The sequence below is a fragment of the Suricata suricatta genome, chromosome 10, assembly GCF_006229205.1.
Source record: "Suricata suricatta isolate VVHF042 chromosome 10, meerkat_22Aug2017_6uvM2_HiC, whole genome shotgun sequence".
Lineage (NCBI taxonomy): Eukaryota > Metazoa > Chordata > Mammalia > Carnivora > Herpestidae > Suricata > Suricata suricatta.
In genome coordinates, this window is record NC_043709.1 from 65,236,378 (window position 1) to 65,245,536 (window position 9,159).

The window sequence follows — 9,159 nt, forward strand, 5'->3', positions numbered from 1 at the left end:
CTGACTGCTTGCCTCACTCCCTTTCATAATTTTATCCCCATCTCTTTACACTTAAAACTAAAATTATGCAAGCTGCATGAATAATTTCTGTGCAGTTTTTCTGGAGGATCAGGCTCCTTCTTGCATTAAGGCTGAGGGGACATAACGTAGAGGACTCCTATCCTTCAGGGACCACAGGCATCGGGACCAAGGGACCGTGCAGGGTCCCGGGGCTATCGCAAGAGGTGCTGGAGAAAGATTAGGCACCAGGAGTGGGTAAAAGCTGAAAGTACCTATCTATTCTGAAGGCTGGGTGAGTCTAACCTGAACTACCCAATGGGTGAGAGCATGCGCGTCCCCTAGGGGGAAAAATTATACAACCAGAAGTGGAGCGGTGGCTTGTGGGGAATGAGTCTCAGGGCCTCTTAGATGGGACTAGGAGGCCACTCAGCCTCAGGACTGTCTCAGTCATTTGCCTCAGAAGGAAGAGGCTGTTGTGCTTCTTATTAGTGAGATGGCTATAGTCAATCTGGGGTAGAATGTGACAGCTTCCTAAAGTTCACCCTCCTGAAGAACAGGGCCTACTCTCCTTCAGTCTCTTTCTTTGAAACTGCTAAGGGTTCCAGAATCTGACTAGGACTTTTATTTTGCTCACCTAAGCATTGGAGTGAGGGAGTGGGGTTGTGTTTGGTTTGTTTCTTTTTCCTGGAGAGTGCTAATGGGAAAGCTCGAGTCTGTGAAGATGCTTAACCCATTGCTTGGCACAAAGAAGCCAGTATCTATGTGGCCTTTGTGGAACCTAATATGGTAAAGGCCTCTGAGGGTAAAAGTGATTACCCATTATGGGGTACCGACTTGGAAGGAAGAAATATGTGGTTTGGGTCATGGGATCTATGGGTCTGTCTTTTCCCATTGCTTGACTCCCCATAGTAGCTCTTGAACACTCCCTCATTTCACTGAAGAAAAAACTGAGAGATAAAGAGCCCCAATCAAGGTCCTACTGTGACATAGCAACAGCGGTAAAACTAGTACCAAGGGCTCATTCTCCAATGATTTACCTGCAGGCAAGCCAGTGAGGTGTGGAGATCAGCTTCTCACACATCTGAGAGTGGTTAAAGGCTAGGGAGGCAGTGTAAGGGAAAGGTGGTGTCAGAATTCTGGCCTTCTGCCTAGACAAATGGATGTCTCCTATATCTAGGGAATTCCTTGTGTAGGTTGGCTATACAAAGCAAGTTTACCCTTCCTGGGAACTTTGGGAAGTGAGGAATAACTGTTTGAATCTCCACTGATAAGGAGCCTGGGACCCATGCAATTGGTAAAGTAGGCATATTCAATTGTGTCCTGTGCTCCAACCTAAGTATATTATCCCTTGTGTTTTATGTCTGTCCCCTCTTCTTTGTAGTGATTATTATTAGAAGTTCTAAGCTAGCTTATGAAATGATGGAGTTAGAGGATTTTATTATTTTCTTCTTAGATACCTTTAGAAATTGAATTCCTAATTCAATGATAATCAACAGCATGGGATTTGGAAAGAGAAGTCTTAGCATTAGGAAAGCCTAGATTCAAGTCCCAGCTTTATCACTAAATTTGACATAAATTATTTCTCTGAGTTTTCATATCTATTAAAGGAGAGTACTGATACTTCACCAGGCTGTGGTCAAATACACATGAGATTTATACCAGAGTAAAGCACTTAACACATGGTAAAGGGTACACTGGTTTCAAGGATTTTGAGCTTCAGGTCCCCAAATGTCCCTGACTTGTCATTGAAAAAGTAAGAAAGTAAGAAATACAAATAGAAGTGCTTAGAGGAAGTTCTGGGGAAAATCTCCTTTACAGAAGGGATGGTTAGCAGAGGGTATAATAGACAGAATTTGGAATTCTAGCATGTAAATTAAGATGGTATTTAATTTCCATAGAGTTCCTGTATATGATAGGCTGGACATCTGAGAGTCTGTATCAATTTTCTTAAAAGATAGCTTTTGCCCTGGCCTACAATTGTCCTCCAATTTAGATAATGGCCAGGCATTGGAGACAGAAGAGTAACCTGTATTGAAACTCAGAAATATCCTCCCTGGAATCAGGAATTCAACCAAATATTGGCCCAAATATTTCTTTCCATAGCTTCTTTGAATTACCTCTGACTCAGTTCTGGCAGCTATGCCTTGAAGGGTTGAAGTCAAAACTACACCAAGGAACAGATACTACTAGAAGGACAGGAGCAGATTCTTAATGTTCTGCCTAAGGATATCTAGTTCTTTGTTCAGTAGCAGAATACAAAAGTGATGAGGAATTTGTAACCATGACATAAGATAAAACTTGCAGAAAGAGTCCTGGAAGTTCACATAGTAGGTGAGATAGGGCACTTGGGTTATCAGGGAGGGAGGGAAGCTAGAAGGACAGAGATGAAGAGAAGGAATAGAGCTCGTTGCCTCTGTTTCCCATAAGGACACACACAAACATAGTAAGTGGAATGCTGGAAAATATTCTTGAGGATTTTCTTCTAAAAAGGAGAACAATGCATATCAGTGTGGAATGAATTTATGTATTTATGGGCCAGTATTTTTCCTATGTGTTACAAGATTTGTATTTCTCTTGGGCCTCTAATCTTTTTTAGAGAAGTTTGTGATTCTTTCCTAAAGCCCTGTACTTCTAATATTCTTTTATCTCTTTGTTTGTAGTTATTAAATACTATAGCATAACAGAGGTTATGATGGGAATGCATGAAACTAGAAGGCACGAATACAGGGCAACAAAGTTGACTAGAGATTGGAAGATCCTTCTGCTAACTCTCAGTACCCTAAATCTCAGTAGATCCTAGCTTTAGCTTTAGGCCAAAGTCTTTTGGAAATTTATCTAATGTCCCTAATAACCCCTGAAAACAGGACTCTATTTTCTCTTTCCCCTTCTCTTTTCCTCAGGTCTATGCACAACTCAAGCCAGTTTTCCAAGAAGTCTTAACCCTAAATGCTATAGCAAAAGGAATGATCTTCAAGTCTAAATCCAGAAATAGGACCAGAAACTCGGTGGAATTGGCATTACTGACTTCCCCAGTACAGAAAACTAAACCATAACTTGAAGAACTTTCCTAAGAGGAGGGGTCACAATATCTGTATCTGAGGTTGGAGGAATAACGAAAGTCCAGGTAAGTGAGTGGAAATGTCTGAGTTATCTAAGCCTGATATAGACAGAAAAGAGCTTATGACCTTTCTCATTTTCCCCCCAACCTAAGCTTCTTACTCTCACTTTCTGAGAAGCAAATTCAGTTTGGGACTGTCCTAGGGCCAAGCAACAAAAGGTCTTGGAGGCAAACTACCTTTCTAGAATCAATTTTATGGATAACAGATCTAGATTTCAAATCAATGATGAAAAATACATAAAAATACATTTCAGTTTTCATTTTACTAGTAATATTACCTTTGAGAAGATAGATCCTCTTGTAATAAAGAAAATAAGAACATTCCTCATTTCTAATTAGTTTCTTCTTTTCTAGATCACTCTCCTTCCTAGTTTCCTTTTCCTGATGATAGTAATTCTAGACACTGAAAGATGGTATACCTAATTTTCTTACAGTCAGGTCCTAAGTAAGTTTTTCTTTTTTTCAAGTAACATCTTTTATTTTTTCTTCTAAGATTTTATTTAAATTTAAGTTATTTAACATATTGTGTAGTATTGGTTTCAGATATAGAATTTAGTGATTCATCAGTTACATATAACACCCAGTGTTCATCACAACAAGTGCCCTCCTTGGGGTGCCTGGATAGCTCAGTCAGTTAAGGGTTTTGATTTTGACTCATGTCATAATTTCACAGTTGTGAGATCAAGCCCCATGTTGAGCTCCATGCTTGGTATGGGGCCTGCTTGAGAGTCTTCTCTCTCTCCCTCTGCCCCTCCCTAGCTTGCACACATGTGTGCTCTCTCTCTCTCTCAAAAAAAAAAATGGTACCAACAGTGCCCTCCTTAATGCCTATCACCCACTTAGCCCTTACCTCCACCACCTCCCCTCCAGCAATCCTCAGTTCTATTCCCTCTCTGTTTTTTTTTAAATTTTATTGTTATTATTCCTTCCCTTCCTCTATGGTCATCCACATATGAGTGAAGTAAAATGATATTTGTCTGATTGACTTATATCACTTAGGATAATACACTCTAGTTCCATCCACATTGTTGCAAATGGCAAGATTTCATTATTTTTGTTGGCTGAGTAACATTCCACTGTACATATATACCACATCTTCTTTATTTATATACATCAATCAGTGGACATTTATCTCTCCATAATTTGGCTATCATTGTTAGTGCTGCTATAAACAGTAGGGTGCATGTGCCTCTTTGAATCATTATTTTTGTATCCTTTGGATAAATACCTATTAGTGCAATTGCTGGGTCTTAGGGTAGTTCTGTCTTTAACTTTCTGAGGAACCTCCATACTATTTTCCAAAACGCCTGCACCAGTTTGCATTCCCTCCAACCATGCAAGACGGTTCCCCTTTCTCTGCATCCTTGCCCACATCTGTTGTTTCCTGAGCTGTTAATGTTAGCCATTTTGACAGGAATGAGATGGTATCTCATTGTGGTTTTTATTTGTATTTTCCTGATGATGAGTGATGTTGAGTATTTTCTCATGTGTCTGTTATCCATTTTTATGCCTTTTTTGGAGAAGTATATGTTCATGTCTTCTGCCCATTTCTTAACTGGATTATTTATTTTTGAAGTGTTGAATTTGATTAAGTTCTTTTTATAGTTTGTATACTAGCCCTATATCACATATGTCATTTACAAATATCTTCTCCTATTCCATAGGCTGCCTTTTAATTTTGTCTATTGTGTCCTTCACTGTGCAGAAGCTTTTTTATCTTGAAGAAGTTCTTGTAGTTCTTTTTTGCTTTTGTTTCTCTTGCTTTAGGAGACATATCTAGTAAGAAGTTGCTTCAGCCAATGTCAGAGAGGTTGCTGCCTGTGTTCTCTTCTAGGATTTTTATGATTTCCTGTCTCATATTTAGATCTTTTATCTGTTTTGAATTTATTTTTGTGTATGGTGTAAGAAAGTGGTCCTGTTTTATTCTTCTGCATGTTTCTGTCTAGTTTTCCCAACACCATTTGTTGAAGAGACTGTCTTTTTTCTATTGGATAACCATTTTTTAATGTTTATTTATTTTTGAGAGAGAGAGAGTACACACGTGTATGTAAGTGGGGGGAAGGGCAGAGGAGGGTGGACAGAGGATCTGAAGCAGGTTCTGGGCTGACAGCAGACAACCCAATGTGGGGCTTAAACCCAAAAATGGTGAGATCATGATCTGAGCCAAAGTTGGATGCTTAACCAACTGAGCCATCCAGGTGCCTGTCCATTGAGTATTCTTTCCTGTTTTGTCGAAGATTAATTGACCATATAGTTTTGGGTTCATTTCTGAGTTTCTATTCTGTTCCATTGATCTATGTGTCTATTTTTGTGCCAGTACCATACTGTCCTAATGATTACAGCTTTCTAATATAGCTGAAAGTCTAGAATTGTGATGTCTTTCACTTAGCCCTTCTTTTTCAACATTACTTTGGCTATTTGGGGTTTTTTATGGTTCCACACAAATTTTAGAAATGTTTGTTCTAGGTCTCTGAAAAATGCTGGTGTTATTTTGAATATGACAGGGATGTCCACTCAGCACTGTTAGTCAGCATAGTACTGGAAGTCCTAGCCTCATCAGTAAGACAACAAAAAAGAAATGAGGCATCCAAATCAGCAAGGAAGAAGTCAAATATTAACTTCTCACAGATGACATGATTCTCTACATGGAAAATCCAAAAGACTCCACTATAAAATTGCTAGAACTGATATATGAATTCAACAAAGTCACAGGACATAAAATCAACATACAGAATTCTGTTGCATTTATATACATCAATAATGAAGCAGCAGAGAAAGAAATCAAGAAATCAGTCCCATTTACAATCGCACCAAAAAGCACAAGATACCTAGGAATAAACCTAGCCGAAGTGGTGAAAGGTTTGTACTCTGAAAACTATAGAACACTTATGAAAGAAATTGAAGAAGACACAAAAGAATGGAAAAATATTTCATGGTCATGGATTGGAAAAACAAATATTGTTAAAATGTCTACACTACCCAAAGAAATCTACACATTCAATGTAATCCCTAAGTAAGTTTTTCTTTGTTTCTTATTGAGAAGATGACAGGCTATAAGTTAATTCAGAAATCATAATATGGGGAAGTGGGGACTGCCAGGGAATTGCTATGGTGAAATCTGACGAAAGGTTTCAATGGGGAAGGTAGGGAAGATGATTTTTCTAATAGTTTGGAGTGTGCATTTGTTTATATGTGTGTGTGCTTCTGGAATGTGATTTCAGAAATGTGCTAATAGAGGACAGATGGTCCTATATATACCTATCCTGTCTCGCTAAGCTTCTAAGTCATGAGTTGGCATCTTCTATAAAGGACCAGATAGTAAATATTATTTACTTTGCTAGCCACATCACTATCACAACTACTCAACTGTGCCATTGTAGCATAAAAGCAGCCATAGACAAAATGTAAATAAGCATGGACATTGAAATATGAATTTCATATAATTTTATGTATCACAAAATATTCTTCTCCTTCTGATTTTTTCCAACCATTTAAAATTATAAAATCTACTTTTATTCACAGTTCATATAAAAACAGGTGGCAGGCCAATTTTGCCTGAGGGCTGTTGTTTGCCCATCTCTGTTCTATGTTCATAAGATTTCATTGTGCATTTGGGAAGTACAGAGTGGGGTGTAACCTGTGGGCATTTACAAGGGGATATCAAGCTGGGTATTTAGATTGAATATCCAATTAAATATAGGCCAGAATCAAGCATTGTGATCTCTCTCGGAACCCAGGAACTTTAATTACTACTTTTACTTTTGATTAACACAATACATGCAATAAGAACAAAAAGTCAAATAACATTGGAAGACTTACTATAAATATAATGGCTTTCTACGCCACTCCTTCTTACTTCCTCAAGTCTTCCTGCCCAGAGACAACAACTTTGGACTCCTTTTCTAGCTGTGTCTTCTGGCTTTCATATCTTTCTGTTTACCTATCTACAAATTTCCAAATATCTTTTTCATTCATTTATTTTTGACATTATCCTTTGACTTTCTCTTATGGTAGATAGGAGTAGTAGAGAAAATTTAGCTCTGCTGTGTGCTTCCATTCTCTCAGCTTTTCTTTCCCCATCCTCTCAGTAGAGTTACATACAGTTTTTGGTTAAGTCAGTAATCAGTACTTACATTATTAGTATTTACTGTGATTACATCCTTACCTCTTCCCTAACATTAGTAATTTGCCAGAGTTCAGCTCCAGCAGGTCCAGGGTTCCCTGAAAGGATGGATGGTGTCGGCATGAGAGAGTGATGAGAGAGACACAAATTTTATTCTTTGTTGTTCATCACCAGGCAGACATCTCTCTCCCTCAGTCTGCTTTGGTATCTTCTTTATTGGTTAAGCAATAACATGACATCAGAAATAGAAATTGTTTACAGTTTCTAACTCTTAGTGATAAGGTGTTTTAATCATCAAAGGTGTACAGATACAAGATTTACAGAAGTGTTTTTGTAGAACCATTCCAATTTATTCTTGGCATCAGTCCCCAAGGTTAAGAAAGTAACAAATCCACCTTATTTTGTACAGGTTGGGTTTTGGCCAATAATTATGACTTTGTTTTTAATTAACATGTTATAACAATGTCATGTAATGCACTTACAAGTAAGGTTAAGTAAATTTTACAATCAAGAGAGTAACAAGATGTTTTTAGTAAAAAACAGGGTAATATACATATTATTTAAGTTAGTAATGCTAAAATTAAAACATAGGTTAAATTATAGATAGATAGGCTGGGAGTTATTTTATCTAGCTCATAAAACACAAGAGAAAGAATGTTAACAAGTTGCTAGAGAAAGCCCTTTTCTTGATGTAAGCATAATGGGGGCCCTGTATGCATCGACCTTGTACCTGGGTTTCTAATTTTTTATCCATCCTCATAGCTGAAGTCAGTACAAGGGAGGGTATTTATGACTCCAATAGCAAAAATATATGCAGCAACTGATGTCCGATCCTGTTTCTTATCTCTAAGTTAGGCTCTTTTTCTCTGTGCCAGAGTTATTTGTAACTCTTGTGTTCTCAGCCCCTCTTATGTTTTGGGTCTGCAAGGCTCATTAGAAGAGCCTTTTGGCAAACATCTGACACACTTTGATCTAAAATCCCTTATGCAGGGGCAGGAATATGCTTTTCCTTATGGGGATAACTGTGTGGGGAATATCGGTCTGATTTGGAACTTTGTGAGGCCTAATCAACAGCAACAGGCTTAATTTCATATGAGCAGTAGTAGCAGAAGGAGATGACAGTTCTGCCTCTCATGGCAGGAGCCGTGCAACGTCTGTCATTTCCTTACTGTGACCATGTCATCCAGCAAGGCCGGTGCGGCTCCTGCCAGTAATTGCTTTATCTTTTCACAGTTTTTACATAAATTTTCTTTTAACGATTGCTATTTCTTCTCACATCTCGTCTTCCAAATATTTTTCATTGCAGATTCCCACAAGGGCAACTTCATCAGCTACTCTGTCATTTCCTGTGTGTGTGTGTGTGTGTGTGTGTGTGTGTGTGTTTGTGAAAGAGAGAGAGAGAGAGAGAGAGAGGGGGAGAGAGAGAGAGAGAGAAAGACTCTTCCTAGAGATTTATTCTACTCCTTTGATCCTTCTGTACAGTTGTGATTCTGAAACTTACCTTTACTGATATCCTAGGAATTCCCTTGGCTTTGTCCTGATTCAGATTACCTATTTCTTGGATCTCATGCCTTCCTTTTTCTCTTTTCCTTTTTTTTTTTTGTGCCATTTTATTTTATTTTTTTAAACAGTTTATTCTCAAATTGGTTTCCATATAACACCCAGTGCTTCTCCCCAAAAGTGCCCCCCTCCATGACTATCATCACCCCCTCCCTCCCTCCCCTTCAGTCCATGGTTCATTTTCAGTATTCAGTAGTCTCCCTTGATCTGTGTCCCTCATTCTCCCCCACTCTCTTTCCCCCTTCCTCTCCCCATGGTCCCCTGCCAGGTCTCTCCTGTTAGACCTATGAATGCAAACATATGGTATCTATCCTTCTCTGTCTGACTTATTTCGCTTAGCATGACACCCTCGAGGTCC

At 38.6% G+C, this 9,159-nt stretch overlaps 1 protein-coding gene across 1 annotated transcript in view; it reads left to right on the forward strand.

Annotated features, from left to right (window-relative positions):
- The first annotated feature begins 2,991 nt into the window (after nt 1-2,991).
- Nucleotides 2,992-9,159, forward strand: part of LOC115303564 (olfactory receptor 10AD1-like) — a 109,241-nt gene continuing 103,073 nt past the window's right edge. Inside the window, exon 1 of the mRNA XM_029953368.1 lies at nt 2,992-3,124. The gene's annotated coding sequence lies outside the window, so the exon portion shown is untranslated. The remainder of the gene's footprint in view (nt 3,125-9,159) is intronic.